Raw genomic sequence first — 23,825 nt, 5'->3', positions numbered from 1 at the left:
ATAATGAAAATATTTGTTAATGTTCATGATTTTACTGGTGAATTTATCAATCTCTAATGCGTCATTTCTCAAGCCAATTTTCGAGCTTCCTACACATAATGCTATGCATCAGGATTCAGTGTGATGACTGTTTGGTGTTTTATATTAACAATTAGCTAAACATTTGTTTGCATTCAGTTTTCGGTAAAATAACATTAAATAGTGGGATTTTTTTTATGTGTATTTTATTAACCCCTTTCGCATGATCACTTCCACATGTGCTCAAAAATAATATGAAAAAGGTTGCTATTTTTGTTATCTAGTTTTTTTTTTTGTAAAATTAGGTAATACTTTCTTTCATTTAAAAGTTCTTCTTTTCTAGAAGTTAACGAAGGAGTTATGATAACAATTCCTGTAAGAGTCATTTACATTTCGCACAGAAAGTCTTTAGAATCTGTATGTAACTTGATGAAAGGTCACATGTTTTAATTTTTTCGTAAAATATTATAAATAATACAAGAAACATTTGCTAAATAATTTTGAATTATAGAGTTATTTAGAAGAGATATTAAAATGGAAATATTAATTCCATTTTTCATAGCACTGCTCAATTTCGCATTATTTCGTAAAATAATTCCACTGCGCGTGTAAGACCCTTCCTTGTATATGCTCTTATTGAATTTAGTTCATTGTCATAGCCATATATAGATGCTTCAGAATTAAAGATTGGAATGCCAAATAGTTTTCACAAAACCATGGGTCATGCACATTACTGCCTTCCCAGAATTTGGATCGGTTAGCTTTGTGTGATTTGACTGGTAATTACAATAAAAATCAACATGTTTTTGTTCATATGATATAGTATATGTTTTCTTACGTGTGCAAATAAGGCAAGAATACAAATAATAATTTCACAACAGTGAGCAGCTTTGGAATTTAGAGATTTAGCGATATAAGACGAGAACGTTATTTCCAAGCAATGAGAAACTGACCTATTAGAGTAAAGTGCCGTGCCCAACATACATAATGCTAAGTAATCTGATGTTATGATTCAAACCCGAACCATTTCGATTGCCCCAGACTTTGGTTTAAGCTGCATGACGTTGTTTATGGATATATAAATAAATGTACACTTCATCCACAGGAGGCTATTGGGAAGTATGAGAGGCGCCCTATTAAATATAATAAATCCTGCACTCATTGACTTTATTAGAGTGAACGATATCCAAACAGCGTAATAACCAATTATTTCTCATTCCAAAGTTGTGATCGCATCACAAATCCGGACAGATTACATGGAAGTTATGCTGATTCAGGCCTTAAACTGCGAGACTATTAATAAGTGATGCAGTGGTCATGTCATGGTTAGGTAATTATTGGCTTGATGACGTAGGGAATCGCAATTTGCAAATTGTATCCCATAATTCACTCACCTGTAGATACGTTCCTTATGCGAATTGCGGAAAATTGCTTTCTTTTGCCGATTTGAGAATGAATGGATATTTTGTAGATTAATATGAAAAGGGTGGCTTCATTTGCAGAATTTGGTTTGTTCCTTGTCTTGGTCCAGTAGATACTACATAGAAACGCAAAGATACGCTTTATTTTTATCCGAATAATTTGTCCGTATAAAATGAGGTAAAGAAATTGTTAAAAGATGAATCGAAGATAAAGAGAACGGATACACTGTACAGATCTATCACACACCATTAGTTAAACATCAGTTTGTCCATACATTTTTGAAAAAAACGGAAATTGTCATTAAAAATTAAGCGGTAATTCAGAAAAACATTGCATTACGATTGAAAGTGACCCATGAACAAGCTTGATAATTATCGCGCAATCTCTAACATTGCTTTATTTATTTCTGATTTTTGTTTCAATATATGCCTGCAGATTTTTGACTAACAATTTTGATTTTGAGGGCTGTTGGTGAGCCTCTGCGAACTGGCAGCCTGTTATATTGTTTCACTTTCGAACTCTAACAAGTCATTTTAAATAGAAACTAAACCAAGGATACTTACATCTAATAGTAAACTTTATTTCTAACCGATGAATACATGTCTCTGATGTTAGAAGATGACGAACATGGCCGTGCACTTAGTAAACGATATTTAAATAATTATGTACAATATCGTACCCATTACTCAGGTATCGAGGTATCGTTACCTGTTTGTTATCTTGTAGTATTTGCATTTCGTTAACTTTTCCAGAGCGCCTCATTAGAAGCAGGGCGAAATGACTATGAATTGTTACTCGATACCCTTGGGGGGAATACTATTATGTCGATGTAATGAATCTGAATTAGCACCCGATACCCTGTCTACTTGGATTAAGGGGATACTATTACATACCACTATACTAAGCACGTGATCGGCTATACGTGGGGGGGGGGGGCAGTATATTTGGTGGAGGACGAACCTGGGAAAACTACGTGAAAAACCACAGACCCACTAAAACCTCTTGACAAGCTTTTTCACATATCCACGTTGGCCGACCCTTAGACCCTTAGACTCGAACACACACAAACAGGTGAGATGTCAGTGATCTGTAAAGGAGAGCTCGTAAGACCAATCAGCAACCCACCCACCCACCCCCATAATTACTAATGTTTAGATTGAATGAGATTGGTCACTTTCGATAAAATGACAAATTAATCTATTCCAATATATGTGCTCAATAATTGTCGAAATCCAGTTCCACGCCATCCCCATGTCCATAGGACTGTATGGTATTACAAAACTTAACCTTCGCTTCTGCAAGACATCATGCAGATAATCGACTGATTATAAATCAATTATTGCTCTGCTAGCAGAAAATAATATTTGATTGTGAACATCAACCGATTTCCAACATTATTTGTAATTGTCGTTCACGTAACACATACTACGTACAAGAGGTCCTGGATAACGCAGTGGGGACAAAAACCTGTAGCTTTATATCTATAAGGTTTCAGATCCGATGGTTTCCTCCCAGAGCTCAATGACCATTTTATGCCAACATCATGTACTATGTTTTGCTGGTTTAACAGCACTTTTAAGACATTATTGGCTATATAATACTAAGAAAATGTCAGCTAACTACCTTTCATAAAAACAACAACAACAACCCAGTGGTAATCGAACCGGTCTTGCATGGGTGTGTAACGAATCAGCGATCCTTGGATTACAAGTCTGACGCTCTACCACCTGAGATACCGTGTCTCCCTGGAAATTGTGTCTGAATGATGAGATATAGTCGCGCAAAAGATACTAAATAAAAAAGGAGGGGCGAGCAGGGGTATTGGATAACTTTGATTGCACCCATTGTATATTTTGTCCCGACTGCACAGTGACCCGTGTTGGATTCTTTTTCTTAACAGGAGGGTAGCAAGGGAATCGCCATTTATTTTTTCATCTAAAATGTGACGGCTGTTTTATCAAATGAATGAGTTTTTTTTTTCTTGAAACCATGGAACGTATTAAAGAAATGTTTACAAAATAATTCTGAAATGTATAGTTTTTGGAAAGAAAAAAGACAGATACGTTAACATTTAGTTAATGCATTGGAGAAGCAAGCACAAATATAAGAAAGTAATTGAAAAAGTTTTGGTGAAGCATTTTAGCGATCTGCAGAAAAGTTGGGGTGTGGCGAGAGGTGTAGAATAGAAGGCACTTAGGTTAATAGGGGTGGACTTCGTTCTATTTGTATCCACTTGGAGTACTGCTGCAGCTTGTGACATTCCACATAACTTCTTCAGTAATTACAGTAAAAGCGAAACTAAAAGTTATAAGTTCTTTTTTTTCAGAAAGTACTTTTAAAATCTCGGTAAAATAAGACTGATTAGTTACCAGCTTTACTAAAATGTTTTCTTTGTAAAGAATCAAAAATAGTCATATTTAACAGACAGAAGCCTATACTTTACCTTTTCGTCATATAAATTAGATATCGTTGGTTATAAATTCAACAGGATACAAAGTTTGTAACATTTCTCGTGCTAGTGTCGTTTCATATAACTAGCTTTGCTTCATATATACGTACTTTTTGGAACAAATATTAATTTGCTTGTCATCGGCAAGTCTTGGATTGCACGCGGAATTTCTCGCGTATTACGCACGGCTGTCATGTTACGTACTCATGATATACACACACTAGGTATGAACAACAGCCGTTACACATTCATCTTCCATGCCAAGTCGTATACTTGTTTCATTCATCGTACAAGAATTTTACGAATTTACAGCGTCCCTAGAATTCATCAAATTACTTGCTCTACCAGTCAGATGTCGTAATCTAAACAGGTGTAATAAATTCATCATGACATACTGTCATATTTGCGCAGATGACTCGCTGCGAACCACCTGCAGGAGTTCAGCATAAATAGTCGCTCATGCGACACCAGTTAAGTGGTTTACGCGTTAGGTACAAAGTCTTACTGATGCCAAGTCGTATATCTATAAATGTGATCGGGCATTTGGAAGTAACAAATGCTGTATCGCAATAGTTCTTATTCTCTGCTAACGGAATACTGTACAATCAATAGACAAAAGGTATCAAGGTAAGTGTTTCTTTTTTGCTCTCCGTAACAAATGATGCAGCCGTGCTTGCAGAATATTGCAATTCTAATAGATACACACTGCATGTTTGCAAGTCGTATACACTGAAGTACACGAGCACTTGCCACACAGCACGTGTTGTGCGCGCAGAGACCTCATTACTATTGTGATTTCCCGGTTCAGATCGCGATTAAAACTTTAGATATGAAGCTGTGGGTGATTTATTGCAAATTTAATTAGTAAATTAGCTCCATCAGTTACGTCAAATTACTGGAGACTGACGTTGGATGGTGTTTACCATGAATTATCAGACTACACTGGATGACGTTTTAACTTTTTGTCTGGATCGTATTGTGTATAAGACAAAAGTCTTCTTTTAGTTATATACAGGATACGTACGATCCAAGGAAAAAGTAAGCACAGTGGCGTACTAAGGGGTAAATGGTGACCGGGGCGACAATGATGGCCCAAAGGATTTTAGCGCCCCAAGACTCTCTGCTGCCCGTGGTTTTTAAGCCCTAAGACCTCTAGCGCCCGGGAGCATCTGCCCCGTCGCCCCCCCCCCCCTTAATACGCTGCTTGTACCCTCCAATCTCACACAGCAGAGAGAGAGAGAGAGAGAGAGATGTAACTTCCTAACATGATGGTGTTGTGATCCATTTATATGGCGTTATCTAGAAACAGAATTTATGATAAAATCTGATACACAAATGAAGGGAAGGAATTGAGTCCGATCCAGACGGTCGGGGTCTCCAAAATGGGAAGGTCGGGTGTGGTGTAAAGTCCAAGTGTTGGAACTGGATGGTTGGGGAGGGCCAACCAAAATACAGTATTGATTTTAAGGGGATTTTTCAGGCTAAAGGGGAAAAGATGTGGTGAGTGTTAAAAAATCCTCCCTCCATTTCTCACCAAGTGAATTTGACAGTGAATAACGATTCACTTCATGATTATACATTTTTCAGCTTTTAGTATTTATTTGTCCTTAAATCTTTGATTTAGTTTGCATGCACTTTAGATGTGATATATATTTTAAATAAAAAGTATGGTTCTGCAGAATGTTTACTGTTTAATTTTTGTAATTATTTGTAGAGTTGACCCGTAGTGTAGATCACAAACAAAATCCAAAATGTCAGGTTTGTTACGTATACCAAAAGTAACGGTCATGAGACTTCTGGTGTTTTGTTAAAATAAGTGTGAGTTTGGATAAAAATTGAAGCAACGGGATTTTCAACATGAATTAAACGGCATAAATTGCATTACTTCGAATCAGTCCCCAATCCACTATATTGCCGTCTGGAAATCTGCGTTAGTTGATTTCTCAATCGGGATTTTATTTTTGATTGACAAAACCCCACAAAAGCATACATTTAATATTAAATGATTACAGAATCAACCGAGTCTGATTTCACAAGCGCGTTATATGGTGGAGATAGCTTAAAGATATTCGATATGTATGTATGTATGTATGTATGCGTGTGTGCATGTGTGTATATATGTTATACATTTCTTATTTAAAGTCGCTATTCACAGATTATCAAACCAAGAAACATGAGAGTTATTCATCGACTACATTAATTACAAAATCAGTCAACTGTAACCTAACTTATAATAAAAAGAAATATATTTAATTTCCTCGTTGAAAGTGGCATTGAAAATAATCTAACTTTTGGTCTACACATACATGCACAGGAAGTACATATTCAAAGCGAAATTTCTTGTGATAAATTACATGCAGACAAAGTGTGTGATTATGAAAAGAAGACTAATTGTTTTCCAAAATTAAACTAATCTTGCCTGCAGGCCATTAGCCTTTGTCACAACCTATGTACTTCGTAAAACGCTTGGCAAGTAGGGTGACATTTCCTTAATACAGGTCAGTTACAAGCACAGAATGGTTAACAGTGTCATGAGTGTACATCTGCATTGGGTCAAACTTGTCTTGTTTAGCGGACCTGTCCAAAATTTACATGGCGTATTTTTGGACAATTTAGATATAGGTAAGATTTTTTTTATATAAAAGGTATAACTGTATGCTCCTCTCATTTTATATGTAGTTGCCAACACCTATTAGAACAATCAATATTGTATATTTTATTACTTTGAAAAGATACCATCCCCCCAAACAAACAACGAATTAAATATGAATCAAATAAAAGAATGTCATGTCTAGATAATGAAATCTTATGTACATATTATTGAGATATCATGTACCTACAATGCTGTTGGGCATTTCTGCGCACTTAAGGTTTTCGTCTCCAATATTGTAGCAAAACGCATACCGAATTCGACCGAGTGACGAAAATAAAATATAGCAATGCTTGCCATTTTAAAAGAGACAATTTTCACCAGAATATTCTGTTAAAAATAATATCAATTTTGGGCACAGGGGATACTACCGTCATATTGTACTGTAATATTGTAGATGAAATTACGGGTGAGAATTTAGGCGTTGTTTCGATAGATTAAACATTAAAAATTGTAAGGTTTTGCGAGCAAGTTTATATATTCCACACTGTGACCTTTGCTGTCATGAAACTAGATATGCACAGGCATCCTTCACATTTGCTTCGATACGAGGTCTCCGCGGCCTACTTCTTTCTCACCTTATCATTCTCTCGACCACGATATAGCGTTTGTCCCGTTTTTCTTATTCAGACCCATCATTACCTAGATTCATACAATTGGTAAGCGGATGCACATCAGGAAGTGTACCTCAGCTATACATTAACATGGCCATTGTGACCTAATCTGCATGCTCAGCTGACCTTTTTCAGCTGCTCATTCGTTATACACTCTATATGTTAGACTGTTTCACGACTACTTGTGCAAACCGGTATGTAGACACCGCTGAAAAGTAACTCATCCGTACCGTAACTAGGCCTCTGTTACCCACTTTGCACGGTTAAATGACTTTTTGTTTTCGTTCCACCCCTAATATCTTGGACCCTATTTAACCTACATTCTTGAAAATATTTACATCTTCGAGAAGGTAACGCCATCATATGAAAATCAAGTAATTGTGACCGTGATTTGTGCACTTGAGTGACTTATTTTTAACTGTTCGTTCGCTACACCTTTAATACCCGTGGATTCTATTTTATCCACGCACACGAAAAGTGGCATTTGTGTTGCGCCTTCATGGTCTTAAACTAAGTAACAGAAAAGAGCGAAAACCATCAATTTTTGTAAAATTCAACAAATAATTTTTCCCTAGAATACAAAGTAAAAGTTTAGAAAGAACTTACGATAACGTGAATTAAATCCCAATTAGTCATTAGAGTTCTATCACAAGTCCAAATGTATGAAGTTCCAATTGAATTCCAGTGGTATTCCAATAAATTCCGATATTGAATGTGTTGATGTGTCTGCAGTCTTGAATGTGCTAATGTTCCAGTGGCCTGGAGTGTAATGTGTGCTAACAATCTTTTAATGTATCCCAATAATATAATCCAAAATGTTCTTGTCTGAATTTACTATAATTTCAAATTAATGTCCCAGTCCAAGAATATAATTGAGCACTTTGTATTTCCAGTGAATAATAATTGGATTAAATAAATCCACCCAAATGAAAAACTAAACACAACAATAAGGCTGATTTTGCTTCAGATGTTAAATCAAGAATGATAAACTTTTCAAGTAAACAAACACCCCCCTTGACCTATGTTACGATCAACATTTTCTTGAACTACTCTGTCAACCTGATGGAGTTTTCCATTCTAGAAGTTTCTAAGGTCAATACTATAAACATATTTCCCATTAATAATGATGTGAATAGTTATTCAACAATCATACATAAATATTTAGCTATGTATCATGATGTTTACAAAATAAATGTTACTGGTCAGGTACTCTGTGAACTTGATTTTGGATAAAGTGAAGCAAAAAAAAAATCCCAACAGATATAGGTAACATTCTGTCATCAAGAAGAGCAAACAAACAATACAAATTAAATATACTTAACAGCAGACATACAGGATATACACAACAGTACGTGACCGCTCCGGTGGCCTAGTGGTAAGAGCGTCCGCCTCGGATGCGAGAGGTCGTTGGTTCGATCCCCGGCAGAGTCATACCAAAGACTTACAAAAATGGTACTAACAGCTGCCTCGCTTGGCGCTCAGCATTAAAAGGTTAGTAGTAGGACTGCTCGGTCTGTTGTCAGGGCAATGTGACTGTGATGGGACATCATGCTACATGTCTGCGGCACGATGCTCCACTGCGAGGCATCACTACAAACTGCCACGTTGCAAACATCGTAGCGATGTGACTGAAAACTTGTTAAAGCTACGTTAAGAATCCACATTACACACACACACACACACACACACACACACACACATCAGTACTCAGGTAGGTATGAGCTAGGTTATATTGTAACAGTCTGCACCTACAGTCATGAAAATGTGCACGTAGATGCACACAGGGAAGAAAATATGAACACTATAATACAAAAACTGTTATTATGACAATTTGCATGCTTTAGTGACTTTTGTATTTTCAGCTTTTGGTTCCTTATGCCATTACTATCTTGGAATCTATTTCACGTACACTCATGAAAATTGGTATCTAGATATATCTCGGCAAAGTAAACTATGTCATTTTGAACTAGTTTTCACGGTGGAGTATCTTTTGTATTGTACGCTGTTTGATGGTTTCAAACACAGTAGATTTGACCCATTTTCATATATACTCATAAAATAATGGCATGTGGGTTTATCGTAAACTGGTTATTGAGACTACACCGGGGTGTATAGCAAGCTGGTTACTGAGACTACACCGGGGTGTATCGCAAGCTGGTTACTGAGACTACACCGAGGAATTTTAATGTTATTTTGTCTGTTTTCTTCAAATTCGGTATGAGCAAAACATTTCGTTTGATGTTCAAGATGGACTAAATGTAAAATGGGCATAGCAACTCCTCATTACTTGTTCCATTAAATGCGAGGCCGTTTCAAACAAATTATATAGGCAGTGCCAAATTCACAACGAAAATCTAAGAATCTATTTTCAATGAACATAGTGCAGACACGTAAAGATAATTCACGCACACGGTCGAGGACTCCATTGATTGCGCTACCTGTTACCTGGCTTTCGTAATCAGGCCATTTTATTTTATTTATGATAATACGTGCAGAAAATATTGGTCTGGAATTTGGATATGTTGATTAATACCTACAGGCTTTGTTGACTTTGAAGTAACCCATGTTTTCTGGCATATTTTTTAAAAATATAAATAAAAATAATAATTATTATCAACTAGCCATACTACGCTGTATCTTTTTAAGATCATCTGATTGACAATGAATGGAAATAAGATGCTGTAGGGAATGTGACTATTATGCAAATTCGAATTACGTGACCTACGTCATGGGTTCCAAAACTTGATATACTCGATATTGTACTGTAACTTTGACTATATTTCCAACTGCATTCACATTCTCCTTACTGCACTCAAACGAAATGAACGTGATATTCCACTGCTTCTTTTCGATAATCTCAGTGGAAAGAATTAATATTTTCCCCACATTAAGATTTCAAACAATCAACGACAGAACAAAAACACATGCTGCCGAGTTTGATTCCTACAGTGTGTGTTCCACTGCTCAAGTCACGTGTCCATCGTACGAAATTACCAGAGCTGATAACTCCAGTGCATCCCAAGTTGAAAATCATAGTAAAATGGATTGGATAGTTGGTTGGTTGATATAAACACTTTAAAGACTTATTTCTCACTCTCCATTTTTCAAAAGATTACCACGGTTGCATCACCTAAGTCTATTTATTTGTATATAAAAGATCTTGTTCATATTATTGACAACATGGTGTTTTCTGATAGTTACATATATAATCTTTACAAGTATATAACAAAATAAATAATTTGCATTTGTCTGACAGCAAGCTGCACAACCCGACAGGTATTATGATATCATTTAATCATGCTTTATAGTCCATGTCCATGAGGTGCTAATAAATATTGGAAGCAATAGTAAACATCTAAATAAGCATCATATATACTACTGTAGTGGTCCCCTCTTATTCGGCCACTCTCACGATCTTCATATATACTACTGTAGTGGTCCCCCTCTTATTCGGCCACTCTCACGATCTTCATATATACTACTGTAGTGGTCCCCCTCTTATTCGGCCACTCTCACGATCATCATATCTACTACCATAGTGGTCCCCCTCTTATTAGGCCACTCTCACAAACATATCTACTACCATAGTGTTCCCCCTCTTATTCGGCCACTCTCACAAACATATCTACTACCATAGTGGCCCCCCCTCTTATTCGGCCACTCTCACAATCATCATATCTACTACCATAGTGGCCCCCCTCTTATTCGGCCACTCTCACAAGCATCATATCTACTACCATAGTGGCCTCCCTCTTATTCGGCCGCTCTCACAATCATTATATCTACTACCATAGTGGCCCCTCTCTTATTCGGCCACTCTCACAATCAGCCCCTCCCCTGCTCTACGTGGCCAGTTTTCTTGGCACCAACAAGTTTGTATACAAAAGACCCCAGCATAGGTGGCCACCCCTCCGACGCAGCCAGCATTTTAATCCAAAATTGGCAAATGTACCCCTTATAACTGGCCATATTTTATCTAATATGTGTTCAAAACCAATATATAATTTATACAGTAGAATTACAGAAAAACAAAATCCATCAATTCCAAGCCAAATGGAAAAGTTTTTCCAACGCACATTCATTCACACATTCATTCACAATAGGACCCTAAATTTCAATTTTAAGTAGACTAAAACGAGAATTATTTTAAAAACTAACGAGCGAGCGATCAAGTTCCAAGGTTCCTGGACAGTACTATATGCGCGTTAATATTGTTAATATGTATTTGGAATACAGCATACTACCAATTGCTTTGTTTCTTTTAGTGTGCTTTATTATTATTATTAAGCCTTGGATAGAAAAACAAAATTAATATATAATAAAAAGGATACTGCATTTGTATGACAAACTATAAACTTGATTTTTGGGGTAATACTTCACTCCCAAGGTCGTGAAGTATTACTCAGAAGAAAAACAAACTCGTTTTTATTTTCCCATACAAAAGCAATAACCAATAATTATGATTCCCTTGTGAATATATATTTGAATTTATCGAACTGAAGTTCTTCCACTTAAACTAATTCAGTGTTGCATAATATACATTTTGCCTTCTTTTTTTTATAAAACAAGATGCTGCTTCCTTTTATATCTCACTACTCATTAGGTGAACCACCAAATATTCGCATGAATAAGTATTCGGATTCGAATGTTCCATTCTTGGTTTTAGCTCATCATTCCATGAACACTGAAGGACGCTATTACGCTAGACGAATCTACATAATGGCATATTCTCTTAAAAGTGCTATGTTTTTTGTCTATCACAGAACTTAATATTAATACACATGGTAACAAGTAAACCAGTAAGTGTTGTATGTTAACATTAGCATGCAGCACATATCACTTGCCGTACTACCATATATGGTCTTGTGGCCTAGGTGAATATTTATTAGGGCAAAGTACATTTGAGAATTGAATATATAGTTGTATACGCAGTATTCATAAGTAGAGTGGACTAGTTATACGGTTCAAATGAAGTTTTCACAATGCATGCTTAACAGTTTATCTTGTCGAAGGTGAAAGAGGCGTTATTAAATATTATAATGAGAGGTCAGACCATTGGGTCATTATGGTTGAGCTAAACAACACCAGAACCTGTGTGTGTGCGTGTGTGTGTGTGTGTGTGTGTGTGTGTGTGCTTTAATACGCCCACCATAAGGTGGGATGTATCATAATATGATCTTATATGTTCTTCCGTCAGTCTGTTCTCACTTTGTTCATAAATTGTATTTGGGGCAAGGAACAAATATACCGTCTTCGGAGCCAAAAGGTCAAAAGCCTATGTCACATGGACTGACAGAAGGAAAACTTTCCACACAGGTTAACTTGTATAACAAATAACTTGACCAAACTTTGTAAACGGCTTGCATTCCAGATATTAAAGAAACCTATTGATTTTTAAATGTCCAAAGGTCAAGATCACAGTCACACTAAGCATACACGAATGATATCAAGAATGTTTATTACCTGCTTTGACTAAACTTGTAGATGGCTTGCATTAGAGACTAGAAAGGCAACCTTTATTTTGAAACGATTGGTGAAAGGTCAAAACCACACAGACCAAAAGAAGGAAAACTTTCATAAAATTAAGAAGTTTCTGTACCATATTCATTGACTGAATATTGTAGATGGCCTGCCGTTTAGGTATGGACAAAACCAGTTGATTTGGGAATTTATTAGGTCAAAGGTCATTGTCAGAGGAATTCCAAGAAGGAAAATGGTTTCCCCAAAATAAATAATATGCCAAAAGAAACTTATTAATTTTGGCTCAGTATTTCAAAGGTCAACGTCACAAATTGAATGACGGGTAATAGTTTAGGCAAGGTAAATTGACATGTCAGATGTGTAATATACAATTTACAGTACTTTCGTCGTTGTGAACTCACTTCAGAAGAATGAACTAGGTCTACATGTATACGGTAAACAATGAGCGCTCTTGTCGTTAGTAATATTTGGGAAAAACGTATATTTGTATTGTCAACGTAATTGATGATATGCAGATGTGGTTTATGCTGCATGTATTCTATTCAACATCATTTCTCGTGGTAAGTCATATACGTCTACATATGACTGAATGCATTTTTCTCAAACACATATTTAAAAAGACCATCCAAGTACGTGCTCGTATGTAGACAATGGCAGAGTTAATTTATGCGCGGATATATCACCAATTCTACGTCACCGTTCCAGATGGAGACGATGCATGAATATGCATATTTTTAAGTACAGTCTTCTTTAGGTATATTAACGGCACTCGTGCAACATTCAGGATTTACTCCCGTTTAAGACCAATCCAAACCTCACAGACCCAGATCTTCCTTCGCACAATTCGCCAATCTGGCTCTATGCAGTTTGGTAAGAGTATTCAGCAGTACGGACTATGAGACGGCAGATCAAGGTATATGCTATTTGTAGTTTGACTTAACCTGTTAGCGAGTAATGACGGCAAATTGATAAAGAATATGGTAGTTTCGTGATAAATATCATACATAATGGAATATTCAGCTTCAAATTCTGACAACAATTTCCGGCAATAAATCGGTATACTTTCCTTTCTATATGATTCTTTGCATTGCTTTTCCTTTGGAATTTTGCTTAGAATATGTCAGATGGTAACATCTAAACATTTACTATAATCCTTCACACATTTATTATCTTAATGTTAGAATTTAGTAATAGATTTTTTAAAATATATCTGACTTAATTTGGAATCATGTTTCCTGGTTTGAAACACATTTATCAAGGAAGACAACTATTCTAAATGGAAACCATTCTTTACGACGGATTCTTTACTACAAAAAAAAAATGGTAGAAACAAACTAGGTCGTTGTTAATGGGTGCATTTTGATGACGTCACCAAATTTGAATATTCCTTGTGTATCTAATCACTTGTGCATCGATGTTGCACATAAATGAAAATTTTAGCCATTACTTGACAATTTGCAAAAAATTTCCAGAATCCTTGTTAACTCATGAACCCCTGGCTCCGCGTTTACGTTGGAGGAGGTAGTAGCCTAATGCCGAGCTCTGTAGCGTCATGGTCTCGTATGATGCACTAAACTGGGTGGTATTATAGAAAGGTAGACAGATGTAGCTCTACAATGATACCAAATAATATGCACGTTCTAGTTGCACTACAAAATGCATCGGGAAAAACCTGCATTTTTGGACCTTTTTTTTTTCCTCACCCAAAATTCGCCCGTCGTCGGAATCCGATTTTGTGTCCGGATATTAGACTTTTTGACCGGTCTGAACTACACACAGACAGGTGAACCTTTGCAAAAAGTAGAATAAAGTGGGCATTTGGGATAAATAGTGTGTGTGTGTGTGTGTGTGTGTGTGTGATTGGATTTTTAACGTAACTTTAACAATTTTTCAGTCATATCGCTACCATGTCTGCAGTGTGACAGTTTTATAGTGATGTTTAGCAATGGGGCATCATGCCGCAGACATGTAGCATTATGTTTCACCCAGTCACATTATTCCGACACCAGGCTGACCAGTCCCAACACTAACTTCTTAATGCTGAGCGCCTAGCGAGGGTGCCGCTCGTACCATTTTTATAAGTTTTTGGTATGATTCGGCCTGGGCTCAAATACACTGGGATAACGGCCTCAGATAATGAAACATTATGGACCAGAAACATGATTCTGTTTCAAGAGGATCCCGGTTTACTGAGGTTTCGGCCTTAAGAGAATTTACTGTATATGCCGTCGAGCTAAAGATGCACATTTTTGAGGATATTTCGTCTGGAATTTAATTATATTGCAAGATATCTTCTTATGTTTTCAAAGGTAACATCTATAGTAATATGTCATTAATATTTTCTTTTCTTTTTGAACAACACTATCTTGTTGGTCTAACATTGAGGTATACATTGTAACAGCACTAAATTGGAGATTCTTATCACAAAAATTACAATTTAGCGACAATCTAAAACCATAATAAAATAATTTTGACGTGGAAAAAAAGCATCTGTAGTTATGGGGTACCGTAGTGGACAAAGCTGGTCCAACGAGAACGTAGCAGTTGAAATTTCCATGTCATGTAGAAATCCAATTTCCATGTCATGTAGAAATCCAGTTTCCATGTCATGTAGAAATCCGATTTCAAAAATTGTTGGTCTTGAAAGCTACCTTTCATGTTTCGAGTATCTGTTGAAGTACACCGCGGCGGTTGAAATTTCAGTGTTATATGCCAAGAATTCCAGTTTCACATGTTGAATCAAACTATTTGCGTTGAAAGTTCAATTTCATATATTGAATTTACACAGCGGTGGTTGAATGTTCCATTTGCTTTATCAAGGAATTCCCATAATTATGATAGACGTTGTTGAATGCTTACTCCTGTATTTACTCATGGACGTTTTTATTAATGTTGATTACATTACATGCATTTTTATAACGCTGTCATGGGTTGAATATCTGAATTTTGTTTGCGCGTTATGAATGGCACCCAAAACCCTGCCCAAACAAGATCTCGGATGACTTTTATTATGTTTATATATTTTCTGTCTTTTAGATGTCGTGCATATCATCGTTATAGTGAGAGGTTACTTTCAGTTTGGTCATTTTTGTTTAGGTCAGTCCCTCTTGCACCGTTAGTCAAAGAGCAATGCGACTTTGTATTCGGGTGCATCTAGGTGAGTACCACAATTATCCACTAAAAGAAGGTCACTAAAATAGCATCTTTACCATTCACTACTTCACTTAATTTTATTCTCGAGTATATGTTAGCAAGAATCTAGACATAACAGTCACCTTTCCGACGGTGACATTTGCGTTGTCACCAGTTGTTTATGTTTTGCAACAATGTTTAATTTACGTAGATTTCCTAAAGCCGTTTTGAATTCCCGTCATACTTGGCACGAATGATTGCGACTCCAAGACAATTCATTCTATAACATGCTGACTAGCACCTTTAGCCTTGGGTAAGAGTTCACAGAAAATCTGCGGTAATTTTGGGGTTGGCTTTGTCAAATACTAATATTTGTTCAACTTCTTAATATATTCTTATCAAATTTGGCATTTATCATTAAAAGTGTAAGACAGTTCATTTTGAACATGTTTGTTCACCCTTATGACCTTGAAGACAAGGTTGATGTATCAATTTTACAAAACGGTTTTTGTTCAAATCTTTTCATTTGCTTATATATCGTAAACACCTTGATGGATGTGTTCATACTTCGAATGATTCATAAGGAAGCTAATACAAACAAACTTGTCATTTGACCTTAAGGTCATGGTCACGAGCATAAAATACATTTGCGTTGAGGTTTATGTTAAAGTGTCTTTATTTTTTAAATTAATTTTTTTCATTTGTTTATATTTCCTGAACAACTGGATGGATTTTCTTCATACACCGGATGTCTCGTTATGATGGCAAGACAATTAATACTGCAACATGCTCCCTCCACCTTCCTGCATTGGGGTCAAGGCCAAGGGTTGTACATCATTGTGTTGATGGTTGTCTCGGCATGCATGCCCTGGCCTTCTTGTGTTTCGTTCAGTTTCTCAAGAATTATATGGATCGTAAGCACCCTACTTGGTGTTGGGATATTTATTGCTGAATGCAACCCGGTGTTACCAAATCTGACATTATAATTGAAGGCTCTAGCAAACGTTGTGACAAATAAACAAGTGTTATACGACAGTGTACAAACAAAAGTGCGGATCACTACCTTGAGTAAAACAATACCCCACCCATCCCCGCCCCACACCTCCTGCACAGCCATTTTAAAATGGCAATGTGGCAGGTATTTTTGCCCTTTCTTTCAGGCCGTTTTTAACACTGTGCCAGGCCATTATGGACAATTAAGAATAATGTGTCCTTGAGCAATAAATGCTGTTGTTGTTGTTGTTTAACGCCATTTTTCAGCACACGATAGGCTATGCATGGCGGCCAGTATTAATGGTGGAGGAAGAACCCGGGAAAACCCCGGGAAGAACCACCGACCCACGAGAAGCTACTGGCATGCTTTCTCATATATTCACATTTGCCGAATCCTGGACTCGAACCCACGCAGACAGAGGTGAGATGGCAGTGATCCGTAACGGAGAGCGCTTTAGACCACTCGGCCACTCGGGGCCCCAGCAATAAATGCAGTTAAATGAATGGACGACATACAATATAAACACACACACACACACACACACACACACACACACACACACACACGCTTGCTTAGTTTGATTCTACATGTGAAACTGAAATTATCGATAGGAAAAAAATGAAACTTTCAAACACAGCTGTGTAATTCAACTGGTAACATGTACAACTTTGAGAAAGGAAATGACACTTTCTACCACAAACGTTTGGTTGAACATATAAAATCTAAAAATTCGATATATGAAATACTAAATATTAGATTCGACATGTAACAATTAGATTTGACATGTGAAATTGAACATTCTCGACACACAACATTGAAATTTCAACCAGTGTTGTGTAATTCAAGCGTTAAACCCTAAAAACTCTCTATAGGAAATAGAATTTTTAACCACAGCTGTGTGATTCAGCAGTTAAAATTTCAAAACTGGACATATGAAATGGAACTTTCAGCACCAACAATTAGATTTAACATGTGAAATTGGAATTCTGGACGTACAACATTTAAATTTAAACCACCGCTATCTAATTCCAAAGTTAAAATACAAAAATTCTGCATAGGAATGTAATCTTCAACCACTGTGCAATTAAACAGATAAAATTGAAAAACTAGACACGTAGGACATAACTTTGTCCCCTATGGCGCCTCGTATGTTGTTAAGCTTTAAGCAGAAAAGTCTTTAGATATATCACCAGACTGACACTTTATTTATCAATAAGTGAAGGGGAAGAGGATTAATCATGTCACTGAGTAGAATGTTGTAGAGCCCATTATATACAAAACATACATAGATTAAAACTTGTATGCGAAGCAAGGCGTTTCATCTATTAAACAGAAGCTGTTTATTTAAACCTTGTAAAGGTGTTATCACTTTATCAAAATTGGTTAGCACAAAACAGTTAATTTATCCTAACCTGGATTTCACCTAGAAAACTTGAATCTGGACGTTTCTTTGAGACACATATTGTTAAAATCATGACTGGCAAGACAGATTTTTGTACCAGGCTAAAAGAAAATAATAAAAAAATTGAGTGGGTGGGTTGTTTTTACTAATTGGCTATTATTGTCCTGTATTTTAAATGTGATTCCAAACAGTAGAATTTTATGATAATGTACCACTATAGAAATCTTGAAATTTGTAAGTAAATGCGGCTTATATAATAAATCGTACCACTATATTTCAAGATTTTATGTGTTACCTTATAATTTATTGTATATGTTTAAAACATTTTTAACAATTTTACATTTTTAGCTTTTTTTTGCTGTACTAAATGTTTACGTTTTTCTGAAAGGGTTAATTTCTTAATTTTGTATTTGCAATTCTTTATCTTTGTATTTCTAGAACTTACCTTAAACCGGCATCAAATGGCCAGCATTGTGGCGACGTGCCGTTAAACCGTATACATACATACGTACGTACATACATACATTCATACATACATACATACATACATACATACATACATACATACATAGACAGTCATGCACATACCTGATATGCAGAAGGGTAATACGTCTAAGAGCAAAAACAATGGCATAAGTGTTCAAGGGCATCCTCTATTTAAGGTACAACACTATAATATATGACCTGTCTAAGCATCCCTGATTTATGGCTGTATGAACCCAGAAGCTGACTAACTCAGTAGCGTCACTAGGGTTGGTGTCACTCACCCAGTGCGGTAACTCATGGTGTCAACCCCATGGACCTCCTTCCTGTACAAAAATGTTTTTTTTTTAGTAGACAGTCATTTTGGTGTCACCCCTCTGATGGTGTCACCCGGTGCGGTCCGCACCCTCCGTACCCCGCTATTGACGCCACTGAAATAAGTAATGACCAAAAAACAGGTTACAACAACAGCTTTTTAGAAATGAATGGATATTCATGCTGACTGACCAGCATCGTCGTAGCTGACCAGGTACTATATCAACCGTGTATATAACGCTTAACCTGGGTCATAGTCCAGTCAGTTATCTTAAAGTTTCAGATCGACGATACAGCCATAATCTCAACTGGGTGCCATTAATTATTGATAATCTATTTTTGACGGATTTATCAGTGGAGGAATGAAACGAAACGAAAAATATATAAATTTGCAAAGCAAACATATATCGACGATAGTACCCAAATTACATGACGCTCTGTCCCAAGCCTTATCCGAAGATCATATGAACATTTTAAAGTTCAGTCTTTTACTCATTTCAACGATTTGTTGTCTGATTGGTCAGTGTTTTAATATTAGCCAATCTGACGTTCGAATTTCGTATAAATTCCGAGTTTCTGAATGAGGATTCCTGTATGACCTTGGATGGCACTAACTCTCTTGCAGGCAAGACGTATAGTACGGATTGACTTATACGTGTTTTGAATGTAACAGCTTAGCCCTTAACAGTTTAGAGAAAGAAAAAAAACATTATGAGTAAATGTGTGTAATCGGGGCCGACGCAACGGTTTCTGGCACCGTAGGTCAATATGACTTTGGCGCACCACCACCACAGGAAAAAAAAAATCATTACAGCCGTCTAATTTGGCGCCCCGTATGACCTGGCTCCCCAGGTAACCGCCTAGTCTTTCCATACGCTTGGGCCGACCCTTTGTGCAATACATACGACATTAAAACGACTACCTCCAAAGATAGGAACCTACGAAACTCAATTATTTTTATTTTCCTCGATTTTTCATGTTAAAAATGACGTCCTATTCTCGCTGTCCTAAAACAGTTGTTGGCAACTTTTTATACACAGAAGTTCAGTTTGGTTTACTGTCTTCAAGTAATCATTGAAAAAGAAGAAAAAAAATATATACAACATTTAACAGAATAGTATGATGTTCATTACTCTGTTTTGAAGGCCGACATAAAAACAGTGTTTAATCAAACGTAAGCAACCGAATATGATACGGACAACGCTTTTAATTAACTCATTAACCCCTGGAGGTTTTTGTCGTTTGCGCCTGAAATGCGAGAAGGAAAACACATTTTGGGGGCTATTTTTGAATACATTCTAATAAATCCACTTCCAAGAGATTTCCTATTAGCCTAATGCCTGGTTGTGTTAGAAACGTCGTTTTTCATTGGTTATTTTGCTCGCGCATGAGCAGAAGGGTAAAAGTTAGAGTTCTTTTTTTTTTTTTGCTCAACGGACCCATATTTTTTTTTATCGAGACCACTCTCTATTCCATCGTTTCGGTGGCCTAGTGCGTAGAGCGTCCGCCTCGGATGCGGGAGGTCGTGGGTTCGATACCCGGCCGAATAATATCAAAGACTTTCAAAAATAGTATTAACAGCTACCTCGCTTGGCACACAGCTAAAAGGCTCTATTATATCTCGGATCGAAACACTGCGTTCGAACACGAGGCTCGCAGTTTGCTCTAATGTCATGAGTAGTAATCCTCATGTGGCGACTCTAATCTTGAGAGACTTCCTAGTACTACGAGCGTATAACTCGTTTCAGCCAGCGCGTCACACGACCTGTTTCTGTGCGTTTCAGGTAGTGCTTAAGAGCACAAACAGGATCTTGCATGGCCGCTGCTCTCGACCTGTCAATGGAAACAAGCGATTCTTTGATTATCGTCGGACGGTAATCTAGTTTTGACTACAAAGCCTGGTTGTATCAAGAGGACCTCTGAACCGTCCGACATGAACTGAAAGGGCATTTAGCTTGTTTACCCTTCATGCGGCAGCTAATGCTATCAGGAAACATGTCTTGTATGATGGCAATTTTAGCGAAGTGTGGGCTAGAAGGTCGAATGAATTCGAATTGAGCAATGTTAAAACCCAGGACAGATTCCATTTTAGAAAAAAAGTGAGGGATTTTGGTCGATTGAGATCAAAATTGGTTTAAAAAAATCTCAATAGGTCGTTATCATGCCCACTGTCTATCAGGTCTACTATGATAAGACCGCTCCGGTGGTCTAAGTGGTTAAAGCATCCGCCTCGAACGCGGAAGGTTGCGCGTTTAAACCCCGGTCGAGTAATACCAAAGACTTATAAAAATGGTACGAGCACCTGCCTCGCTAGGCACTCAGCGTTAAGAGGTTAGTGTTAGGACTGATCGGCCTGGTGTCAGAATAATGAGACTGGTGGGACATGATGCTACATGTCTGCAGCATGATGTCCCAGTGCTAGACATCACTATAAACTGTCACACTGGACTCATTGTAGCGAACACTTGTGACCGTGGCTGCTTGAGGAGAACTTACGTCCTCTGCGTTGCCTAATATTGGGGGAATACTCCTCCAATAAGTCGGAAAAAGGCGTGGAAGTAACTGAGGGAGAAAGGGGAAAAATGCATACCGATGTAAAAACTTGTCATCTCCAGGACCAGACGACACATCTGTTCAAAGACAGACGGTTGTACCCTTTCCACATCCTCGTCCTCCCCTGCCGCTGGCGTGACTTTGGCCAACGGTTGCAAACGACGAAATTTCGTGGGGGGGGGGGGAACCCCAGCGTGCTCACAAGACTCGCAATGGAGGTTGAGTTTAGACAAATACTGAGGACGTCAATGCTTTTCTTCCTAGATTTAGTCCGTCGTTCTTTCCCTATAGCTATCTTCTGGACCACTAAGACCCAGACTTCCTCTGGCCACGTATTACACATGCCACATGACAATGACGATGCACATTTCGTACAAATAATATAGGAATCATGGTTGGTCTCTCTTGCTTTGGACTGTACGCACTTGAATGACATTTACACTGAAACGACGCAAGAAAAGAAAAACAAAGATTATATTAGTAATGCAGTATATAACTAACTCGCCAAATCACTCATGGTACTTACGGAAAAATGAAAATAGCGTCGTGTTTAGATGCCTAATAGTTTATGCAGTCATACATTCAGTTATCATGCCTATCAAAATAACACCAAAAATGAAAACCAAGCATAAATTAGCAATGCAGCCTTTTGTAAACTTGCAGATATTAACACCGTTACAAACGGAATAAGCGAAAATAGTCAAAGTCGCGCTAACTCGTAATGACAAGAAGAGGTCAGCGATAGCGTGATGTAACGTGGTCTTAAATAGATGAAGTCCACAAAGGTGATAAGATCACTCAGACTTGGCAGAAATTGTAAAAACAATGTATGTAACTGCAGCAGAATGAGTGTTATACGCAATACATCCAAAATGAACGATGGATGGTACAATGGGAACACAAAAATGGCTTGGATTGTCGGAGGTATACTGTATGATGTTATCAGTACAGCAGCGAAGGTAAAACCTCCGACACCTGACGGTAGCAAGAAGATGTAATGGACAAAAGTTACTGCCATTTGTCGATATGATGTAGACAGGAAAAAACGTTCGTTGTCGGGGCCCCGAGTGGCCGAGTGGTCTAAAGCACTCTCCATTACGGATCACTGCCATCTCACCTCTGTCTGCGTAGGTTTAAGTCCATGATGCGGCCAATGTGGGTATGTGAGAAAACTTGCCAGTAGCTTCTCGTGTGTCAGTGGTTCTTTCCGGGGTTTTCCCGGGTAATTCCTCCACCATTGATACTGGCCGCCATGTATAGCATATCCTGTGCTGAAAATGACGTTAAACCCTACAACAACAACAACAACGTTTGTTGTCATTTAGTAGGGCTGGATTCGCGAGGTAGCAGGCTAATATTCCTAACATAATGGGATTGGGAAACGTATTTGAAGAAGAATGATGAATTTTTCGTGGAGCATTCATAGTGAATCAGTCGTATTGGTATGCTTATAGAGGGTTGGCGAGGTACGAATATTTACCTTTACTTTTTGTGTTGTGGCTGGTCAAGCGGTTATAATTTTCACCTCTCTTTTCTACATTTCAGTATTTAGTGTGCCAGACTAGTGAACGGAACGTTACGAGTTCAATTCTGTTTAGATCACGCCGGGTTCTCCGCCTTAGTGGGCATGAGTTTGTGTCTCCGTCTGTCTGTCGGTCTCTGGGCAAGATAATTCACTCCGATATTGTTGGCACTCTATATGACTTTTCATGTGTACATTATCGTTCAACTTTACGTTCGTTGGAATGATTTACCCTTCAGAGTGTTGATATGCCGTATCCCACTTACCAAATAAAAAACTAATCAAACACAATTAATAAAATATACATCTAATGTCGATTACCGGTAATTATCTTTATCCCTAAAAACTTACGTGGTATCATAATTTTCGTCCTCAATAAATTATTTACTTGATTGATTGGTTATAATACTGATTGAATCGAGAGGTTTCAGAAGTTCTACGTGAAAAGGCTTCTGCACTCTTGCATACTCAGCAGTTTTACATTGCAAATTAGAAGTACCAGGCCGACTAACCTCGCGATATTCCCGGCGATAGGAATCACTTTCTGTGTATATGAATATTCAAAACAAGATATGTTTGCACCTGGGTGATATATCATAATATGTCTTTATAAAGCTCTCGGATTTAGGGCAAGTTGTCCTAATGTTGGCGTGACAATGCAATAATTACAGTACAGCTTTAATTGTACTTTTAGCACACACAAAAGTTAATGCCATCTCGATCCTGAGACAAAATCTATAGCCTGTTCGCTTCTGTAGAAAATGAAAGTTTATTTGAATAAAATTTTACA

The 23,825-nt window shown here is 37.4% G+C and overlaps 1 protein-coding gene across 3 annotated transcripts in view; it reads left to right on the top strand.

Annotated features, from left to right (window-relative positions):
- Window positions 1-4,279: 4,279 nt before the first annotated feature.
- LOC149801124 (uncharacterized) overlaps window positions 4,280-23,825 on the top strand; it is a 34,291-nt gene continuing 14,745 nt past the window's right edge. For 2 of the 3 annotated variants that reach the window (XM_089955149.1, XM_089955147.1), the window contains exon 1: window positions 4,280-4,516. The gene's annotated coding sequence lies outside the window, so the exon portion shown is untranslated. Of the gene's footprint in view, window positions 4,517-6,407; window positions 6,512-23,825 lie in introns of those variants that run through there. The other variant, XM_089955148.1, reaches the window with a different exon arrangement.

The sequence above is a fragment of the Sinohyriopsis cumingii genome, chromosome 4 (assembly GCF_028554795.1).
Source record: "Sinohyriopsis cumingii isolate HCF-2022 chromosome 4, ASM2855479v2, whole genome shotgun sequence".
In the NCBI taxonomy this organism is placed as follows: Eukaryota; Metazoa; Mollusca; class Bivalvia; order Unionida; family Unionidae; genus Sinohyriopsis; species Sinohyriopsis cumingii.
This window is presented reverse-complemented; position numbering and strand designations above follow the sequence as displayed.